This window comes from Scylla paramamosain, chromosome 20, assembly GCF_035594125.1.
Source record: "Scylla paramamosain isolate STU-SP2022 chromosome 20, ASM3559412v1, whole genome shotgun sequence".
Classification (NCBI taxonomy): domain Eukaryota; kingdom Metazoa; phylum Arthropoda; class Malacostraca; order Decapoda; family Portunidae; genus Scylla; species Scylla paramamosain.
In genome coordinates, this window is record NC_087170.1 from 19571495 (window position 1) to 19593800 (window position 22306).

General features: G+C 44.5%; 1 protein-coding gene across 2 annotated transcripts in view; it reads right to left on the reverse strand.

Annotated features, from left to right (window-relative positions):
* The window catches only part of LOC135110578 (uncharacterized), a 52453-nt gene extending 35248 nt beyond the window's left edge, over positions 1–17205 (reverse strand). For both annotated transcript variants that reach the window (XM_064023033.1, XM_064023031.1), the window contains exon 1: positions 17051–17205. The gene's annotated coding sequence lies outside the window, so the exon portion shown is untranslated. The remainder of the gene's footprint in view (positions 1–17050) is intronic.
* Positions 17206–22306: the final 5101 nt, after the last annotated feature.

A 22306-nucleotide genomic window follows, 5' to 3' on the forward strand; every position in this document is an offset into this window, starting at 1 on the left:
GCTCTTTCATCCGTGGCTAATTGAAGGGACGGATCAGGCGGCGGTCGTGGATCAGACGCAGCATCCCAGACAGAGAGAGAGAGAGAGAGAGAGAGAGAGAGAGAGAGAGAGAGAGAGAGAGAGAGAGAGAGAGAGAGAGAGAGAGAGAGGGTACATAAGACAGCCTCGTGTTCTATTCCACCGTGTCTCACTTTCCCTTAGCACTCTGAAGGGGCGATGACCTCTTCTATCCCTTCACGTGCATAACGGTTTCTCTCTCTCTCTCTCTCTCTCTCTCTCTCTCTCTCTCTTGGATGCTGCCACGTTCAGTACAAGAACATTGAACATCAGCATCTTCAAGAGAGAGAGAGAGAGAGAGAGAGAGAGAGAGAGAGAGAGAGAGAGAGAGACATACAGACATACAGAATAGCACTGACATCCAACTGCTACTGTAAGATTACATACTGTTTACAAATTCTTGTCGTTCCCAACCCATTCCGTCCGGACCTCCAGATATACTAATTAGTTTTCACCTCCGGAAATCCAGCGCGGCCCTGCAGTGCCTCCTTAGGATCTTATACTAACAGAAATTTCAAGACGATCTTCCCGTGCCGCAAATATCCCAAATAGACGAGTCTCCACTAAAGTCGCACACGTTTTCTTTACCTGTCTTCCCCTGGTACGCTTTAATTTATTCTTCTGGGAGCAGATTAGTTTCGTTGGGGGTAGAAACATGATGCAATTATCTCGTGCAGGAAGGAAGGAAGGAAGGAAGGAAGGAAGGAGGCTGTAAAAAAAGAAAAAAGAAAAAAACAGATGCTTGGGAGGGACAGGAAAGACGGAGGAACTGCAAGTGGAAGGGAAGAGAATGCACGTGGGAGGAATGATGTTGCGAAGGAAGCGAAGAAAGTAAAAAAAAGAGAGAGGGATGATTTAATGAGTGAATGAATTACTGAGAGGAAAAAAAGAGGTAAGACTAATTATAAAAGGGTGAATGGAGGTAAAGAAGAAAGAATGATGTGTAAAAATATAAAAGATAAGGATAACGAAGAGAAAATGATATGTAAGAGAGAGAGAGAGAGAGAGAGAGAGAGAGAGAGAGAGAGAGAGAGAGAGAGAGAGAGAGAGAGAGAGAGAGAGAGATAATAAAAATGACAGAAAACGGTAGAAGTGGGAAGATAAAAGCGAAATAACTGAGGAGGAAATGAAAGTAGATGGATTTATATAGATAAGAAGAAATATTATGGAAGAGAAGGGTAAGAAGAAAGACGAAAGGAAGAAAACAATAACGAAATAAAAAAAAAAAAAGGATGGGAATTATGTTAGAAGAAAAGACAGCAAATAAATAGCTTGAGAAAAAAACAACAAAGGAGATAAAAGGGGAATGAAGAGGAGGAAGAAGAGGAGGAGGAGGAGGAGGAGGAGGAGGAGGACGGATGCGACAAGGGAAATAAATTCATGATCATCTTAATTTTAAATTACGAGGATAAAAAAAATATTGATGTGTGTGTGTGTGTGTGTGTGTGTGTGTGTGTGTGTGTGTGTGTGTACTATGAAGGTTAACGATGGTACACAAGGGACACACTTAGGCGCGCACACACACACACACACACACACACACACACCACTGTCACCTATGCCACAAAAAAAAAAAAAAAAAAAACATAAGCAAATCTAACAATAACTAATACACTACCACCACCACCACCACCACCACCACCACCACCAACAACAACAACAACAACAACAACAATATGCAAATCACGAACCAGAATAAAATTTCAAAATCCCTCCCCGTCAGAAAAAAATAACTAAATTCCACCACCCCTTCACAAAATAAAGGAATCAGCGAATGAATAATAAAAAAAAATCAAAATAAAACAAAAACAGACAAAAAAGAATGAATTACAAATATAATATATATAAATAACACATAGATAAATTCAAGAGAGAGAGAGAGAGAGAGAGAGAGAGAGAGAGAGAGAGAGAGAGAGAGAGAGAGAGAGAGAGACTCGTAACCCTGAACTTCGCAGAGGCTCGCTTGTTTATCGTCAGAAGTCTCAGGAATTCCTTTCGTGAGGCTTCAAATTCTTTATTTTCTGGCGAGGCTAAGCAAATTTTCTCCCTCTCAACAGACCCAGAGTGTTGCCTCGATAAATCTTGGATGTTTATCTATGAAGCTTCAAGTGCTGCTTCGTGAGGCCTCGAGTGATGCTCCGTCGTGTGGCCGCCAGCCTTTTTTTGAACAATTTCTTTACTACTTTTTTCTTTATTCGTATATTCGTGCATTTTTTTCTATTTGAAGGATGTTGCGAAGACCTGAATGAAAAAAAAAATGTTTCGTTTCAGTAGTTTTTCAATGGATTAATAATTTCAGTCGTCGTTGAAATAAGTAGTAGTAGCAGTAGTAGTAGTAGTAGTAGTAGTAGTAGTCTCGAAATAAAGAGAATCACATAAGGAACACAATTTTTTTTTTTTTTACCGAAGGCCTGTTTACAATAATTAGCTTAACCAAATACAAGTAGTTTTACATGTTTACTGCAAAATAATCCAACTTTATAGAAAGACGAAAACAAAGAAACGAGGAATGACTGACACACACACACACACACACACACACACACTCCCGTTATAAGCTCACGTTGGAGAGGAGGCGTGGGCAGCGTCAGAGTGTGGGAGGAGGAACAGAAGTGATGGAAGACGAGAAGGATTAGATCGAATCACAAACAAAAATCGACGTTCGGAACCTTTACGGGTCTGTTTGATTTCACTTCACTACATTAACTAGAAGATGAGGATGCCGAGGAGGAGGAGGAGGAAGAGGAGGTGGAGGAGAAAGGCAATTAGTGATCAAGAGACGAATCTACGGAAGAGGAACGGAGGAGGCATAGAAAATGGAAGAGGAAGAAGGGAGGGACTAGAGAGGAAAGGCTGGTGGGAGAGGAAGGGGAAGTGGGGGGGATGAGAAGGGACGGAAGGTCACGAGAGAGAGAGAGAGAGAGAGAGAGAGAGAGAGAGAGAGAGAGAGAGAGAGAGAGAGAGAGAGAGAGAAAGTGCTATCACTTTTTAAAACGTTTTTCCTTTTCTTCCCCTCCGGCGGCGCTCTTCGTCAGCATCCGAGGAGCCGCCCTTGTACGCCTTCCTCCGCCGCGGGGTGAGTCTATAAGCCTATACGAAAATATCATGCCTTTTAAAAAATCTTCTTAGGAAAGGCAAATTGAGTTAAAGTGGTCACCGTCTTCCATCTCCACTACGCCAAACTTTTTTTTTCCTACGTCAATAAAATCCGTTTTCTGTAAGTACATTTCCAGGGTTAGAAAAAAAATTGCAGTAAGTTCGCTATTAGTTTTTGTCTCAATCAACTTTTACGCAACGGCATTCCTCTCATCCCCTTTATCTTGTATTTCTTCCCGTCCATTTCCTCTTCCTTCTTCCCTCTCCCCCTTTCTCTTTCCCATCTTAGGAACCTCTCTCTCCTACTCTTCCTCGTCCTCTACCTGCCTACATGCTCCTTCCTATCCCGTTCTCCCACACGGAAACGTTTTTATTTTTTATTGCTCCTCGTATTTCCTTCTTTTTCTCTTCCTCCTCCTTCCACAATCTTCTCATCCCCGTTCCTTTTCTATTTTCTCCATTTTACTTTTATATCTCTTCTCTTCCTCCTCTCCACAGTTTTCTATCTTTCCTCCTTTTCTCTTCTCATTTCTGCTCTCTTTCTTTTCCCTTCCATTTGAATTCAGCTACCTTTTTTTCCTCTCCTCTTTCAGTCTTCCTTTTCCTTCATTTCTTCCCTCAATACCCTTTGCCTCTCCTCTTCTTCAGTCAACAGTGTCTATCTTCTCCTTCAGTCCTCCATGCCTTTTCTCTCTCTCTCTCTGTCTCTCCTTTAATAATCAGTGTCCTTTCTCTCCTCCAGTTCTCTTTTCCCTCATTTCCTCCTTCAGTCCTTCTCGCCGCGCCCCCCACGAAGGCAGCACAGGTGAGGGTCAGGTGCAGGCAAGAGGAGGTGAGACAGGTAGGCTGGTTCCTCCCTCTCAGTAATGTCACGATGCGATTTTTTCCCCTCTCTTCGTGTGCTATCAAGCGTGGAGAGTGTGGGTGGTGGTAATGGTGGTGGTGGTGGGGGTGGTGATGGTAGTGGTGGTGGTGGGGTTGTAAGGATGATAACACTGATGCTGGAGAAGAGGAAGAGGAAGATAAGGAAGAGAAGGACAAACAAGAATGATGGTGATGATGATAATGATGATGATAATGATAATGATAATGATAATAATAATAATAATAAGAGGAAGACGAGGACGAGATTGAGGAAGAAGAAAGAAAATAAAAACGAGGACTAGTATAAAGAATAATGAGAACAGAGTATTATTAGCAAAGGTCATTCTCTCTCTCTCTCTCTCTCTCTCTCTCTCTCTCTCTCTCTCTCTCTCTCTCTCTCTCTCTCTCTCTCTCTCTCGTATTTTCGTTATCCCTCCCAACAGACTTCCAATGTTATAATTCTCCCATCTCCTAATTATACAATTATATTCAGATAAGCGATAAGAGGAGAGGAGAGGAGAGGAGAAGAGGAGGAGGAGGAGGAGGAGGAGGAGGAGGAGGAGGAGGAGGAGAGGAATTAAGAGAGTAAGTGATCCGCTTTATGTAGGGCAAGAGCGAGAGCGAGAGAGAGAGAGAGAGAGAGAGAGAGAGAGAGAGAGAGAGAGAGAGAGAGAGAGAGAGAGAGAGAGAGAGGAAACAAAAGCAAAAAGAACCGAATGGAAGAAAGAAGAAAGAAACACGGTAAGAAAGATAAATGACATAAGGAAGAAAGGAAGAAGAAGAAGAGAAAAAAAGAAGAGGGAGGGAAGGAAGGAAGGAAAGAAGATAGGAAAAAGGGAATGAATGGGAAGATGGAGGAGGAAAGGATGATGAACGAGAAGGGAGAGAAAGGCGAAATTTGCCGAGAGGTGAGGGATGAGGAGGAAAAATGAGGGATGAGAGGAGAGGGAGAAGTGGAGAGAGGAGGGAGAGAAAAAGAAGAGTAAAGAAGAAAAAGAAAAGTGATGGTGACCTTGAGGTGGGAGAGAGAGAGAGGGGGAGGCTTACAACATGTTCATATATTGTGTAGGCCTGTTGTTGTTCCTGTTGTTGTTATTGTTGTTGTTGTTGTTGGTGGTGGTGGTGGTGGTGTTGATGTTGTTGTTGTTCTTGTTTCTGTTGTTGTTACTACTACTATTACCACCACCACCACTACTACTACTACCACTACTACTACTACTAGTCAAATATAATAAAGGCAATTTTAGCTCTCAGATTCGTACACACACACACACACACACACACACACACATGGCAACTGCACATCCAACAAATAATAACACACATCAACGAGAGAGAGAGAGAGAGAGAGAGAGAGAGAGAGAGAGAGAGAGAGAGAGAGAGAGAGAGAGAGAGAGAGAGAGAGAGAGAGAGAGAGAGAAAACTCAAAATTAATTAGATAAAAAAGATACAATAACGAAATACATTAAACTGAATCTTCTTTCTCCTCGTCAAGAATAATTAATCAGAGCAAAAACAAGCAGCTTATTGTAATCATGGAAATAATATGTGCCAAGCAAATTAACGTTGAAATAAAGTGTGTTACGTTTAATTGGAAATACAAACATTGCTTTGTTAAAATATATATGACTCGTGTAAAACCAGAGAGAGAGAGAGAGAGAGAGAGAGAGAGAGAGAGAGAGAGAGAGAGAGAGAGAGAGAGAGAGAGAGAGAGAGAGAGAGAGAGAGAGAGAGATGGAAAATATGTACAATTTGAAAACTTAATGTGGGGAGGAGGAGGAGGAGGAGGAGGAGGAGGAGGAGGAGGAGGAGGAGGAAGAGCTATTTGGAAGGGGGAAAGAGAAGGAAGAGGAGGAGGAGGAGGAGGAGGAGGAGGAGAGAAATTCATGTTATGGTGAACGTTTATGAGAGGTTGTTGCGAGAGGGTATATTATTCCTCTCTCTCTCTCTCTCTCTCTCTCTCTCTCTCTCTCTCTCTCTCTCTCTCTCTCTCTCTCTGAAAAAAATATATATTCACATAAGGGCATACAAGTACTTCATCATTCTCTCTCTCTCTCTCTCTCTCTCTCTCTCTCTCTCTCTCTCTCTCTCCACACGTCTAATGTCCACAAACGTTCCCTTTCATTGACTTTTCCTATGTTCCGGTCACGTGTGTGTATGTGTGTGTGTGTGTGTGAAGGAAGTGAGGGAAGCCAACGACCTTCCTTCTGCTTGTGAGGATAACCTTGAGCATGAGGCCCCTGCTCCTCCTCATCTTCCTCCTCCTCCTTCACGGTCTTTCCCACCTTCTTTCTCTTCTTTATTCCATTTCTCTCTGTCCTTTCTCACGTTATTTTTCCTTTTGTTATCGTTCTCTTTACTCTCCTCTACTTTCTTCACTTCTCTTCTTCTCTTCCTCTCCTCTTGACTTCTCTTCCCTTCCCGGTTCCCACGCTGCCTAACCTAACCCCGCCCTCCCTAAATCATACCCTACGCTTCCTCTACCTCTTTTCCTCTCCCTTCCTCTCCCTCACTCCCTGTCTCTTGCTAGTGAAGCTTTTTCGTTTCCCGCGTGTCACTTTCAGCTTCTTCCATTCAAAGAGTCTACTTCCCTTGTAGCTAATTGAGAGAGAGAGAGAGAGAGAGAGAGAGAGAGAGAGAGAGAGAGAGAGAGAGAGAGAGAGAGAGAGAGAGAGAGAGAGAGAGAGAGAGAGAGAGAAATTTATCATCTGTATTCCTCTTCACCTAACTCCTCTTCCTCCTCCTTCTCCTCCTCCTCCTCCTCCTTCTCCTCCTCCTCTTCTTCTTCCACCTCCACCTCTTCCTCCTCTCATTCGGTAGCTTAACAAATAGGCACTTTTTGCAAAGGTCGCTAGGCTTCCTCCACTTACATCATTACGCTTCTCCTCTTCCTCTTCCACTTAACTCATCCATTCGCTTCTTCCTCTTCCTCGTCCTCCTCCTCTTCTTCCTTCGTTACCTTCCCTACGCCCAAAGCCGCGCCGCCAATATCACGCCAAAAGGATATTATGTTACGAGAGAGAGAGAGAGAGAGAGAGAGAGAGAGAGAGAGAGAGAGAGAGAGAGAGAGAGAGAGAGAGAGAGAGAGAGAGAGAGAGAGAGAGAGAGGACGAGGAAGCAGCCAGACGGGAATAAGAGAAAATAATATAGGGTTAAGATAATAAAGGAGTAAAGTCCAGGGAGGAACTGAATAAAGAGAAGAAAAAAATAATAGAAAAAAATAACAGGGCAGCAAAATAGAGGCGAGAGTGTGACCTTGAGGGGAGGGAATGTTTCCGGTTCACCTGCAACGAGGGAGGCAGCTCAGGTGAGAGAGAGAGAGAGAGAGAGAGAGAGAGAGAGAGAGAGAGAGAGAGAGAGAGAGAGAGAGAGAGAGAGAGAGAGAGAGAGAGAGAGAGAGAGAGAGAGAGATTAAATAACTAACAAACAAACAGTAATAACATGAGAAAAGAGAAAATAAACGGTTGAATAAATAAGAACACACACACACACACACACACACACACACACACACACACACACACACACACACACACGTGAGCCTCATACAATATAACTTTTATTATTTATTTATTTTATTTGTGGTTCAATGAAACGTTCCACATTAAACCGCAAAGGATGAACTGTATCTCTCTCTCTCTCTCTCTCTCTCTCTCTCTCTCTCTCTCTCTCTCTCTCTCTCTCTCTCTCTCTCTGACACTTCTTGGCTGGCAAAGGATAAAGAAGAAAACATGATTATCTTTTGTTTTTCTTCCTCCTCTCTTCTTCTCTTCCTCCTCTCCATCTTCTTTATTCTTTCCTAACTCTCCCTCATTCTCTTTCTTCTCTTCCTCCCGATCTTTATTCTCCAAATATTCCCAGTAATATCTCCGGTTTCTCGTGTTTTTTCTTAGCACTTTCCTTCTTCCTTCCTCTGTGTGTGTGTGTGTGTGTGTGTGTGTGTGTGTGTGTGTGTGTGTGTGTGTGCGCGTGAGTTTCATCTTTGCGTTTCCTTAATTAGCGCTTTGTTTGTCTTCTTCCGTCTTTACTTTTCATCTTCTTTTCGTTTCGTTATCTTTGAGTTTTTCTTTCTTTTCTATTTTATCAACTGAATTTTTTTTTGTATTTATCAAGCTTTTTTTTGTTTTTTCACATTCTAATTTTTTTCCTTCTATTATAATTTGTTGGCTTGTACACTTTTCCTTCTTGTGTCTTGTGTTTTTATGTTTTCGCGTTGCCTGATTACACATTCATGTCTTTTCGTCTACTTTCCTATCTCTAAGTCTATTTCCCTGTCTATCCACCTATACTCTCATTTGTTCTTCCTATTCTCCGCTGCTGTTTGTTTTACCTTTGTATTCCTTTGGGTTCACCTGCATTCGTGTTCACTCTCGCGTTTACCACTGCTTGCTCTTCCTTTGTGTTCCTGTTTCTGTAAAATCCATTGTGCTCGTCCCTTGAAGCGAGTTTTTAGACCATCATTAGGAACTCACGCCTTTATTTTTCATTAGGCGCGTGTTTTCCTCTATATTTTCCACTCCATCACCTTGGAGCCAATTAAGAGAGAATTAACATATTACGAAGCTTCCCTTGATAAAAAACATCGATCTTTCTTCATTTCTCCTTAAGGGTGCAAATTGCGTATTCTTCTTCCCTCTGTGCCAAGAAGGAAGGGACGCCGGGAGAGGGAATAAAGGAAAGAAGGAAGGGGAAGGTAAACAGAAAAGAAAGGAGGGAAAAGGATGGAAAAAAAAGAGAGAGGGAGAAAGATAAGAAGTGAGATGAAATAAAGAAGCATGTGACTCTTGAAGCAGAGAGAGAGAGAGAGAGAGAGAGAGAGAGAGAGAGAGAGAGAGAGAGAGAGAGAGAGAGAGAGAGAGAGAGAGAGAGAGAGAGAGAGAGAAAGGAAGGAAGGAGAAAAAAAAACAGAATAAAGGACACGTACAAAAGCTAAGGAATGAAAAAAAGAAAAAGAGCTGGAAGGAGGAGGAGAAGTAGTAGTGGTAGTAGTAATAGAAAGAGGAGGAGGAGGAGGAGGAGGAGGAGGAGGAGGAGGGGGAGGAGGTGAAGTCTAGAAAATCTCTCTGACCTTGTTTCTCTCTCTCTCTCTCTCTCTCTCTCTCTCTCTCTCTCTCTCTCTCTCTCTCTCTCTCTCTCTCTCTCTCTCTCTCTCTCTCTCTCTCTCTCTCTCTCTCTCTCTCTCTCTCTCTCTCTCTCTCTCTCTCTCTCTCTGTGTGTGTGTGTGTGTGTGTGTGTGTGTCTTCCGTGCCAAAGTTCCTCATGTTAACTCCTTTAAAAGTTGCTTCATTTCCTTTCTCAAACTTCCCCACCCTCTCTCTCTCTCTCTCTCTCTCTCTCTCTCTCTCTCTTGACTTTTTTACAGTAACAAAACAAGAGGGGCAAATTGACAGCAGTGCAAACATTAAACGACAGATGTGGACACGAGAATAAAAGAGACAGAGATAACGGGGGAATAATAAAAAGAGAGAAAAAAAAAGACGCCTGTGAAGCGACACATAATCGAGACGAGAGCGAGGAGCGGCAGGTGAGAAGAAGTGAGTGAGAAAGTAGCACGCTGGGGAAGGATAAAAGATAAGAGGATGGAGTATAAATATTTCAGGCCATGACAGGTAAGATGAAGATTAGATTAAGCTATAAGAAGAGGAGAGAGAGAGAGAGAGAGAGAGAGAGAGAGAGAGAGAGAGAGAGAGAGAGAGAGAGAGAGAGAGAGAGAGAGAGAGAGACTGGTTGCTTTATCTATGCAGGTGAGATAAAGAGAATGTGATTGCGAATTGGCTCCCACTTGCTTTTTAAACGTTTAAATGCTCTTACCGTCTAAATTTACTCTAAAACCTGCGCTTGATGACCGCTCAAAAATATTTACAGCGCAATAAAAGATCAAATGCTTAGTTACGTTTATCTTCAGCTGACTACCGGTTTACCAGAGGAGGAGGAGGAGGAGAAGGAGAATGAGAATGAGAAGGAGGAGGAGGAGAGGACAAAATACATTATTTCTGTTGTATTTCCAAGTCCTTGATCTAAGTCCTTAACATTAACGGAAAGAAACCTGTTCTCTTTGTATCTTGATTTCATTGGTCATTGTTACGTCCACGTGTCCATTTTTGTTATCTCCGTGCTGACCTCAAAGCGCCATGTCCACCTGGTTCTTCTAATAAATTTCCATGCCTTAATGATTTTCCTTAATAATTCCCAATAGTTTCCTCACTTCTCTGATGCACCCTAGTGGTCTAATCTTCTCTGTTATCTACTTGCTGGCCTCCACACTCAATGTCCTAATGATTCTTTTAAATATCGTTCAATGTTCTAGTGATTTTCCTCATAAGTTTCAATGTCTTCAGGATTGTTTTCGCAATTTGATTTGTGCCTGTTAAAGATTGCACAGCTTGAGTGTTGACAGCTGTTGACTTTCACTGTGCCATAAATCTCATGGTCTTGTTGGAAGTGACGTATGTTTATGATTTTTACAAGCTTTGGGCAAGGTTGATCATATGTCTTAATATATCTGCTATTTGGTTAATAAAATATCTATAAATGTATCTACCTATATACCTATCTGTCTATCTATCTACACATGTATCTGTAAACCTATCAAAGTATCTCAATCTATCATACTCCCAATCTTTTATCTCTCCTCACAATCTACTCTCATATCTCTCCATATCCATCCAACCGTCTACCACCCACTGCTACCCTCCTCTACCCTCAACCATACCTCCATTCATCTACTCCACACCCTGTCCCTTTCCACCGAGCAACCCCCAAGCCATCTCTCAGAGTCGGCGGATCAGGAAGCGGCAGGGCGGGCGGCGAGGCGTCCGGCGAGGCCCTTACCGTAGCGCTGTGAAGGTTACGTCTTTTTCTGTGAATGTTTGCGGCGGCGAGTCCCGGGCTGGCTTCAAATGTCAAGGATCAATGGGACGCACTGACGGTCACGGGAGGATAGGAGTAATGGGAGGGTGGTACTGCTGATACAATGACGGGAAGACGTAATAGGAGATCGTGGTGATGACAGATGGTGGACGATAGGTAAGGGGCGGCAGGTGGGTGGGATAGAAGGTACAGGGTATGGGTGTGGCATGTATAGGAGGAGGAAGTGAAGGGCGGGGCAGGGGAAGGGTAGGTGGGTGATATAGGAAGAGAAGGAGCGATTGAAGGATAAATAGGGCACGATAGGGATAGGAAGGATGCGAGTACACGGAAGGAGGAGGAGGAGGAGGAGGAGGAGGAGGAGGAGGAGGAAGAGGAGGAGGAGGAGGAGGAAGAGGAGGAGGAGGAGGAGTGAGGGGGAGGAGGTTTTGTGGATAGCGAAATTGGACCTGAAGTTATGGAAGGGCTAAGTCGGGGCGAAGAAGAACTGGGGAAGTTGTCGCCAGGAGGAGGAGGAAGAGGAGGAGGAGGAGGAGGAGGAGGAGGAGGAGGAGGAGGAGGAGAAGAAAATAAGATATGGAGGATAGAATGAGTAATGAAGATAGGGGAGAGAGAGAGAGAGAGAGAGAGAGAGAGAGAGAGAGAGAGAGAGAGAGAGAGAGAGAGAGAGAGAGACCCAAGTAGGCGTGGCATAGAGGGGCAGGTGTGAGCGAGGAACAGGTGGGGCGGGAAGACAAGGGTGAGGCAGGCAAGGGCAGGGAAAGCGAGGGAGTGAAGGGAGGAGGAGGAGAAGGAAGAGGAGGAGGAGGAGGAGGAGGAGGAGGAGGAGGAGGAGGAGGAGGAAGGGTATGAATCACCGAAAATCAAACAATGAACCCCATCCATTACCAACCGTCACCACCACCACCACCACCACCGCCGCCGCCACCACCACCATCAGTCAGCCTTCCGCAGGCTTATCTGGAACACCCGCGGCGGTCAAAGAATAGGCGAGGCGTTGCGGCGAAAAGACTGGGGAACGAAAGCAAGAATCCATCCATCTATTCAACCGAGGAGGAAGCGGAATAACTCCACACACACACACACACACACACACACACACACACACACACACACACACACAGGAAGGTTATACTCAGGAAATATCAAAGGTAGAAACAGCGACACGGGGAGAATACCGGCAGAATCTTGCGGACTGACTCGAGCGGTAAAGGCTTCTCAAAACGATGACGGAACGACGGTGACTCACAGTAACCCGACTGGTTTTTCGAGCTTTTCGTGTTATTAAAGAACAATTCCTTGAGAGTCACCATGAGAACCACAATAACACTGGTCCTTCAAGTCATGAGAACCGGAAATGGACGGGACGTGGATGTGAGGGTGTCCAGGTGAGGTGAGGGTGTCCAGGTGAGGTGAGGCTGTCCAGGTGTCTCTACATGAACTTGGGTACGAGTAAAAGGTGTTAGGTATTCAATGTCATGTCCCGGATGAACCCTAGGTAGGTTTGCTTGCATCCTGGTGGGTCCGAGAGTGCGGCGGGCGTGAACAGGGCGTGGGGGTGCGTCTGGCTGTAGTGGTGGTAGTAGTGGTGGTGGAGTTCATGGACAGCAGTGAACCGGTTGTGTCCCGGAGATGAGGCTGAAGGTTGGGTGTGGCGGAGGTGGAGGAGGTGGAGAGAGAGTGGTGGAGGAGGAGGAAGGGCGTGTCAAAGGCCTTGGTTTTATTTTTCCATTTGTTTGTGCTTCTTTAGGTCATGAAGCCTCTGGGATCAGGGGCAAAAAATGAAGAGGAGGAGGAGGAGGAGGAGGGGGAGGAGGGGAAGATAGTAATAACAGGAATATACTGGAGATTAAGTGACAAATGATCTTGAATATGGATATTGTTATTATTATTATCATCATTATTATTATTATTATTGTCATCATCATCATTATTATTATCATTATTATTATTATTATTATTATTATCAGTGGTGGTGGTGGTTGTGGTTGTATTAGCGATAAAAAAAAAAAATGAAGAGGAGGAGGACGAGGAGGAGGAGGAAGAACAGGAAGAGAATGAGGGGAAGAAGAAAAAAGCGATAACGAGGAAGAGAACAAAGGAATAACGGCGTGAGGGAAAATATGGAAGGGAAGAGGGAGTAGGAAGAGGATGAGGAAGAGGAAGAGAATTCTCAAGCAGGCATGCAACACAAAGGACCATTAGAGTGTGCATCCATTAGGGGCAAAAAAAGGCACAACTGCACCTCATGTACCAACCACCACCACCACCACCACCACCACCACCACCACCACCACCACCACCGACAGAAGAGCAAAAGCAGCAACAAAATTCAGCATGTTAGGTAGCAATCAGTGAGATTAAACTTGAAAAACGAGGCAAAATAGACATCTCTCTCTCTCTCTCTCTCTCTCTCTCTCTCTCTCTCTCTCTCTGTATCAACTTTTTTTCTTTAACTATCTTTGACATTTCCGTTTTCTTCAGGGACTTCAGATGAACTTGATATATTTACGAGTTCACGAAATTTTGACCTTTTCTTCCCCACCTTTCCTCCTTCCTTCCTTCCTTCTTTCCTTCTCCGTTCCTCCCGCTATTTATCCTTCACCTTTCATAACCTAGCGTCACTTCACATTTTATCGCAAGCAGCTCTGTAAGGATCAACAGGTCAGCTGCTGTTTGTTTGTTCGTTCATCATTTGTGTTTCTTTGTGTTCTCCTCTCTCACAGTTAATTGATTTTCACACGATGATATATATTTTTTTCCCTCAGATAATTGTAGATATCAGCTGGAAGTCAATATTTTCCAATTAAGTTTTCAGTATTATTCTTTATACCCTTAATCCGTGTTCAGTTTCTTTGTTTAAATGCACCAGTTGTATTTCACACGGTTATTTCTTTCCTTTATTTTTCTTCGTTCCAGTAATTGCAAATATCACTAGGAAACTCCACGTTTTCTCATACAGTTTCCAGTATCTGTAATTCTTGACACCTGCTTAACTTTTTTTCTCTCTCCTTTCTTTACACTTTTTTCTACACATTTTTCCACGTAGTATTATCATTCCTGAGCGCTAAGTAGCTTTCTCCTTCGTCTTCATCACTATTTGTCTTCACTGTAATTATCTTAACCCTCGGCTGAGTCTTCTTCTCTGCTCATCCTAATATCCTTAAATTTTTTGTTTCTTCTTTCCTTCTTTCGTCTTGGAGTTCAGGCAAGGATTATGAATCTTGCTGCCGAGAAACACCTGTGGGCTTGCGGTGCTCAATTTTGAGGTCCCTAAGCGAGAAGGAACAGGAGGAGGAGGAGGAGGAGGAGGAGGAGGAGGAGGAGGAGGAGGAGGAGGAGGGGGAGGGGGATGAGGAGGGGGAAGAGGACAGGCTGGGTACGTACGTTTTTTTCCTTCTCTCTCTCTTCACTCTCTTTCTTCTTCCTACCTCTTTCATCATCCATCTCTGTCTCCAGTCATTGTTTTTCTATTGGATTTCTTGTCTGATTTCTGTCTCTGCAACGTTTCTCTCTCTCTCTCTCTCTCTCCTCTCTCTCTCTCTCTCTCTCTCTCTCTCTCTCTCTCTCTCTCACTGATTAGAACGAAATTAATGAAATGAGAGAGAGAGAGAGAGAGAGAGAGAGAGAGAGAGAGAGAGAGAGAGAGAGAGAGAGAGAGAGAGAGAGAGAGAGAGAAACTTCACGTCAAGGCATTCATAAAAGGACGCGTAATTTGTACCCAATATCCTCCTCCCGCCCAGCAGTGCCTTGACATCCACCTTCCGCCCACAAGTGCCACACACCTTCTGCCGTCCTACACTGCCACACATATACCTCCTGTCCATCCATACACGGTCACTTCTCTTACTCAATACAGTGATTTAAATATTAAGTAAAGTGGTCCATTCTTAATATTTTTAAAACGTAGACAAGACCACTACGCCATGATCTTATAAGTGGATGCATTTACTTATATTTGTATACTTGTTGATATGCCAATCTATCTAGACACTTCACCCTCACATCCTCGCAAGTTGGTGTTTTCCTTTCTTTTTCTTCACTTCTGCGCATAAAGAGAGGCAATGGCGTCTATTCGATATTTTTGCCACTGTGATGCAAAATGACGGCAAGGAGAGATGAAGGGAGAATAGGTGGGATGGGGGAGGAGGGATGGGGCCAGGAGGGATGGGTTTACGCAAGGCACAACGGGACACACCCAATGCCACCAGCCAGTGATACAATGCTATGCTTCGATACTATTTAGCAAGATACGACAAAAGAGTTGGCATGCAAAGGCGCGTGTCCCCAGCGCTCTGCCTTGCGACACGCCAACGGGGAGAAAACAGACGTAACAAAACGAAAAACAAAGAAAATGGAGCAAAACACCGCACAGAACCCACGCGCTATTATGCCCCAATTGCGCGTAATAGACGACGAACGAGAATATGCTGAGACGTGGCTTAAAACACGTACACACACACACACACACACACACACACACACACAGTAGCCGTTTTGTACACGTGGCGGTTTCAAGATCCTCGCTTCCCATTTTTATCACTGAACACAGAGATGAAAGAGAAAATCCACATAAAAAAATGACAAAAACAACACGTAAGCAGACAATGGCGAGGCGGTAGACGTTAAAGGTGAAGTGAAAATGACAGAGTGAAATGCATAAGATTTCCATAACAAGGTCCCGAAGGTGATATAGGAACAGGAAGCGAATTTGAAGTTAGTTCCTGGTGGGTGGCGCCTCAGGTGGTGGTGGTGGTGGTGGTGAGAGTAATGGGTCATGGGGTGGTGGCGTGGAGAAAAGGTAATGGATAAACGGAGGTGGTGGTGGTGGTGTAGTGGGAGTAGTGGTGGTGGTAGCGGTGATAATTAAAACATGATGGCGGTGGTGGTTAGAGGAGAATAGTGATGCTGGAGAAAACATCAAGCTAGTTGTGGAGGTGGTGGTGGTGGTGGCAGTGACCGTGGTGGTATGGTGATGCTGTCGCTGATGTTGTTACTGCATGTGTTACGGTGGTGGTGATGTGGCGTGCTGTTACTGCTGTTGGTGTTGTTATCATTCATGGTGTGATGATGGTAATGGCGTCAGTCACGTGGTGTGTTGTTGCTGCTATAGATGTTGATGTTAGGGGCAATGTATAAGATGGTGGTGATGGTGATGGTGATAGTGGTGTATGAATGTTGCTGTGGTGATGGTGCTGGTAGTGTATGAATGTTGCTGTGGTGATGGTGTATAGATGTTACTGTGGTGATGGTGATGTATGGGTGTTATTGTGGTGATAGTGAGTTGGCATATCCTCCACTTTAATTAGGGACTCCAAGATTACGTAAGTCTAATCACTGGTGACATAACGGAGACTTGGTGACTCTAATCCACGTGACCTTGGGGACAAACGCTGCCAGCCTCACCATGGAAGACCTTTATCATAACACGTCCCCTCCATTATTGTTTCTTATTTTCCCTCCGGTTCTGGCGCCAGTTCAGGCCACACAGCCACAGCCTCCCTCTATCCTGGGCCTCCTTCCTTCCCTCCCTGGCCAGTTTAAGTTGACGTCACCCACACTAATATCTCCTCAGGTATTCCGAACCGTCTTCCTCCGTCCCTCCACGTGCCGTAACATAACACGTGTGTTTTTCTTTCCTTAGATGTTACGTTATTGTTACTGGCCCACTGGATCGAACACACACACACACACACACACACACACACACACACACACACACACACACACACACACACACGAGAGAAAACACAATGCGTGGATTTTCTAAAACTTTACACGTGCAAAAGGCTTCGATCATAATTACGGAAGAGAAAACGTAATAAACCTAACACAGACACGCATTCGAGGGCACGCGCACACACACACACACACACACACACACACACACACACACACACTTCCTCTAACTATTTCACACGTGGATAACGCGAAAAATAATAACCATACAAGAGACACAATAAAAAAAAACACAAATAAAACACAACACAGCACAACACTGCCATAAACAACACGCGACACAGCGAGGCGACACCGGAACACAACACAATGGAGACAAAACACGCGGCCCGCCAATCCAAGTCTCCACGTCTTTGCAGTGCGGCGGGAGGAAGAAGCCAAGGAATCACAAGGAATCACAGGGTCGCAGGTGTTACAGAGTACTCACCTGCGCTCCGAGTCGAGAGTGCGACTATGTGGACTGCTAGACACTGAGTGAGGGGCCAGAGACGCGTCCTACCTCAGCAGCCCCAGCCCGCCCCGCCGTGGCCGTGAGCCGGGTGCTGCTGTCTCGATGACCTTGCTCCTGCCCAGCCACTCTCCCTCCACGCCCCTGCCTCCTCACCTCCTCCCTCCCGTGCCCACCTCACTTCCTACCGTTTTTACCCTCCTGCCAGTTGCTTACTCCGGCCTCCTCCTCCTCCTCCTCCCCCTCATCCTCCTCTTCTCCTTCCCTCTGGATACTTCCGATTTTTTTTTCTCTCCGTCCCTTCCTCCCTCACTCACTCTTACTACTTGCCTACTTGGTCCGGTTTGGATTTACTCTCTCTCTCTCTCTCTCTCTCTCTCTCTCTCTCTCTCTCTCTCTCTCTCTCTCTTGTACAATTAGCTCGGCATCCACGAAGGTGCGGCTGCTAATGTTAATTAACTGCGTTCACAGGCACCCTATTGAGCTCTCACTGGGAAGTCTGTATTACCTATTACCTGCCTCCCCCCCATCCTCTCTCTCTCTCTCTCTCTCTCTCTCTCTCTCTCTCTCTCTCTCTCTCTCTCTCATTGTCATTCGTAATAATTTTATGCTTTTTCAGTTTGTATTTCCTTCTTTATTTAACTTTCTCCCTTCTCTCTCTCTCTCTCTCTCTCTCTCTCTCTCTCTCTCTCTCTCTCTCTCTCTCTCTTTTTCTTCTTCATGCTTCTCTTTCTCGTTTTCCTTTCATTTCTTTTTTTTGTCTCCCTCCTTCTCTTCTTACGTCTCCCTTTCATTTTACCTGTTTCCTCTCCTCCTCCCAAAGGGTAAAGTTGCAAAAGAAGAGGAGGAGAATAAAGAAAGGAAGAGAAGAAAGTAAGGAGGAATGGAGGCTGGAAAAGAAAGAAGGTGAGCAGAAATTTGGGCGAAAGAGGGAAACCAAAATAATTCTATAGTTTTTTTTTTCACAATCTAACTTTCCTCTTCCTCCGACTTGAAGTAATAATGATAACAACAACAACAACAACAACAACAATATCTACGTTACTTGTTCCTCATTCACCCATTCCCTTCCAAACAACACTCCCCATTTCCCTTAATATTCCTTCCCCTTCCCTAAGACATTAATTCCCTGCCTACTTATTATTATTATTATTATTATTATTATCATTACTCTCCCATTACACACCTGCTTCCTTCCCTGTGTGGATTTTCAGCAGGTAACATTAGCCTATCCCGCGCATCAGAAGCAGGTAAGACTGATCGAAGCCGCCTCCTAATTTTTTCCCTCTGCAACTTATCCTTTAGGTCATGGCGAGTGGGTTAGTGTGAGAGAGAGAGAGAGAGAGAGAGAGAGAGAGAGAGAGAGAGAGAGAGAGAGAGAGAGAGAGAGAGAGAGAGAGAGAGAGAGAGAGAGAGAGAGAGAGAGAGAGAGAGAGAGTTGTGTGGGATAAGCAAGTAGATAAACACACACACACGCGCGCACACACACGATAAAAACAAAAGACAACCACCACTACCGCCACCACCACCACCACCACCACCACCACCACCACCAAAACAACAAAAGCCACACGAAACACTGATATACACACCAACCGGTCTGACTAAACGCGCACTATGTTTTTTTCTCCAACTTGTGTTCCTAACTTAGTCAGCTGATGAGACTGCTGGCGCTCGGGACTGACAACTTCCCCTGTTGTTATGAAAGGAGCAGAAGAGAACATCACACGGTTTAATAGATTTTTTTTCTCCTTTTCCTCTGTATTCTTTCCCTCTTCTTTTCTTCCCCGTCTCATTTTCCTTCAATCTATCTCCCTTTCCGCCTTCATTTTGTCGCCATAAAACAAAGTAAAGATGAAAGGAAGGAAAGGAAATTTTGAACGTAACTTCATGTCAGGTACTGAATCATTTTGTATCGTGTGAATGGACGGAGGAGGAGGAGGAGGAGCAGGAGAGAGAAAAAAAAAAACAATGGCGAGAACGAAGAGGATGAAAGGAGAAAGAGTGAAAAAGTGAGAGTGAACAGAGAGTGAGAAGGAAGTGGAAGAAATTCAATGGAAAACAGTGAATAGGAAGGGAAAATTAATTAAACTGAACAAGGAGTCCATAGGAAAGTGAACAGGTGGCACATAAAGAGTGAATAGGAAGTGAATAGGAAGTAACACACACACACACACACACACACACACATGTAATCCTCCCTTGTTTTTCCTTTACTCCTTCGTCTCTTCGTTCTCTTCCTCCTCAGCTCACCACAGAAAAGAAACAGAGGTGATAAAAGTAATGAAAAGAAATCTGGGTATGAAAGATTTATGTATTCCTTATTTGTGTACGTGTGTGTGTGTGTGTGTGTGTGTGTGTGTGTGTGTGTGTGTGTGTGTGTGTGTGTGTGTGTGTGTATTGAAAATCCAAAGCTGTTCTGAGGATTTTATGGTATATTTGAAGAATTTCGGAAATAAATTGGCCTCTGTTTTGGATTTCTCTTTGCTGTTTAACTTTGCGGGCAGCGGCAAGTTAGTGGCCTGTTCCTCCCCTTTCCTGTGTCCTGTGCCGGCCTCCTTCACCCGTCAAAAATAATATAACTTTCTCTCTGTGCCAAAGAAAAGTGGTGGAAGTTACTGCACGTACAAAAGCACAAGGGGAAAAATGCACCACAGACGAAAAGCAGCGGCGCATGACGAACACTTTCCTGGCGAAGCAACGCGCCTCAGTCAATAAAAATATTTATCCTCCTCACAAAAATAACATTACGCAGGCAGATCTTCCGTTTCCTCATCTGTGGTCCGCTCGTAAAAAAGGGACACCAGAGCCTCGTGGAGGACAACCTGAGGAAGCCGCAGAGGGGTGGGAGAGAGGGGAGGAGAGAGGAAGGGAGCAAGGAGAGGTGACAGAGGGAGGAGGGAGAGATTAAGGGAGAGGGGGAGGGTACGACCTGCCCTTCCTCTTACTTACAACACTCACTTGTAGAATTTGTTATCATTTTATCTTTATTACATCTCCCACTCGTCCTCTCGTGTCGTAAAGGCGACTGTAAGGGACGAGGCGGACGGTTACGAATCCTTCTCTGAAGAACAGTTCCCTTCCCGAGACAGGAAGTAATTTTTTTCGTCAGGTGCATTTTCGTTGTCGTTTTGTTTTGTTTGTTTTGGATTGTTTCTTAATCGCCGTCTTGCATGTGCAGGGCAAGGCAAGCTGTGCAAAAATGGGATGTTTCTGCCAAGATGAAGGCACGCCAAAGTTTCTGGCAGTTTAATCTATATATTTATTTTCTGCACGAAAAGTTGAGTGGCCACCGGCTAGAAATTGCTGCCAAAAGCAAAAGGTCCGCTCGCTGCCTCTTAAAATTTATAAAAGGAAATAGGTCAACGATGATAAAAAATAAGTATATTAGTTTAGTTCCCAAAATCTCTTTATACTTCCATATTAAATGATGAATCCGGTCTGTAAGAGGATGAAAACATTAACGTACTAAACGGATGTGGAAATCTACTGATGGAGACGATGAAGGAACAAATATACGAACACAAGAAATCACAAGATTGCAAAAGGCCATTGACTTACAAAAGGCAGCTCCTGAAGACGGGATGAAGATACTACTGACTTTGGTGGAGAAAATGAGTTTTATCTGGCACCCTTCCGTCTTGTCATTCTCAATGCGAGTGTCCAGTTCTGAATCTGTGCTCTACGAGGATGCATGCGTCATGAGCGCCGCAGCCCGTTAGCTGGGCGAGGAGATGCGGTAAAGCCTCGGTGTTGCCTTGCATTCCTGGGCCGCCGCTTGTAGCTGGGCACAAGGCAGACGGGAAAGATGTGGCGCAACAAACAACCTAATGAGTTTTAACAAGTGGAAGAGAGTTGGGAGGTAGGATTGTTAGCGAGAGTTGTCCGATGTTGTCCCGCCTTTAGCTTTGCCTTGTTAGTGCTACATGAAAGTTGCTGGGACGCCAAAATCACTCTCACTTGAATATTTACTCACTCTACCCCGCTTACTCACTCACCCACCTGCGATCTAACCTTCAGGCAAAATAAATATCATAAATCACGTTTATTGGGCTGTGTGAGCGTTTGGTATATGCTATTTACATGACGGAAAACTTTCATTAAGTTTATACGTTCATGAAACCATCATAGAAACGCATATTTTATAACGAACGGAGGATAAGATTTTACAGTTTGCTTCATAAACTTGTGGTGGCAACTCTCCCTTTGAGTGGCTGGATTGCAGGGGAAGGAAAACCCAGGCAAGCACACGGCAAGGCTCAAAGCTTCCCACGAGGCAATGAAAGGAGGCCGCACGGTGGTCAACTCCTGAGTGACGGAACTTTCCAGGGAGTGTGGTGGAATATTTATGATGTCTGCTGCTGAGACGAGAAGGGAGACTAAAAATGAGGAGGAGGAGGAGGAGGAGGAGGAGGAGGAGGAGGAGGAGGAGGAGGAGGAGGAGGAGGAGGACTGATAGAGGCTCGAGGCCGCAACAATGATGTCACATGACACCGCAAAACAAATGGTTAAAATTTCAAAGAATAATTACGAAACTGTAAAAGAAATACACTTAGAGGCTAAAAAAAAAAAAAAAACATAATTACACACAAAAGACACGTAATTTTAAACCTAGAATGTGAAGTATGCCAACTCTGTCCAAGGAGGAGGAGGAGGAGGAGGAGGAGGAGGAGGAGGAGGAGGAGGGAGAGGAGTTACCGTTGATCTAGGTAAGCAGGTGGAAAGACACGTGAAGACATGCAGGTGGGGAATGGTGAAATACGTTTCTGCATGTCCCAAATAGCAAAGGCAGGAACAACAAGGTAAGGAAGGCGCGGCGACACAAGGCAAGCATACCGGGAAGCCATTACTGACGAGACTAACCTGAGCATTTGCTGGAGTGCGTCGGTGGTGGGCAGCTTGTTTAAAAATGCAGAACCTTGAGCGTGGTGTAAGGGTGATGTACGCCTGTGTTATGTGGTGTCTGTACGTCCTAAATTGTCTGTCTTTACACACCATGTAAGGGAACAGTATACAGCCTATTTCGTCATTTTTATCTGTTACTGAAGACGTGCGAGGCGAGACTTGAACTTTGGGCATTATGACGTCAATGAACAAAAGTATCGATCATTATGGAGCTTGAGTAATATGACAAAAAAAGGACGAAAATCTAAGGCATATACGTACAGTTGTTAATGGCGTGTGCCTTAAGGTTTCTTTCATTGTGTCTAATCGATTCAACTGTGATATTTGTAC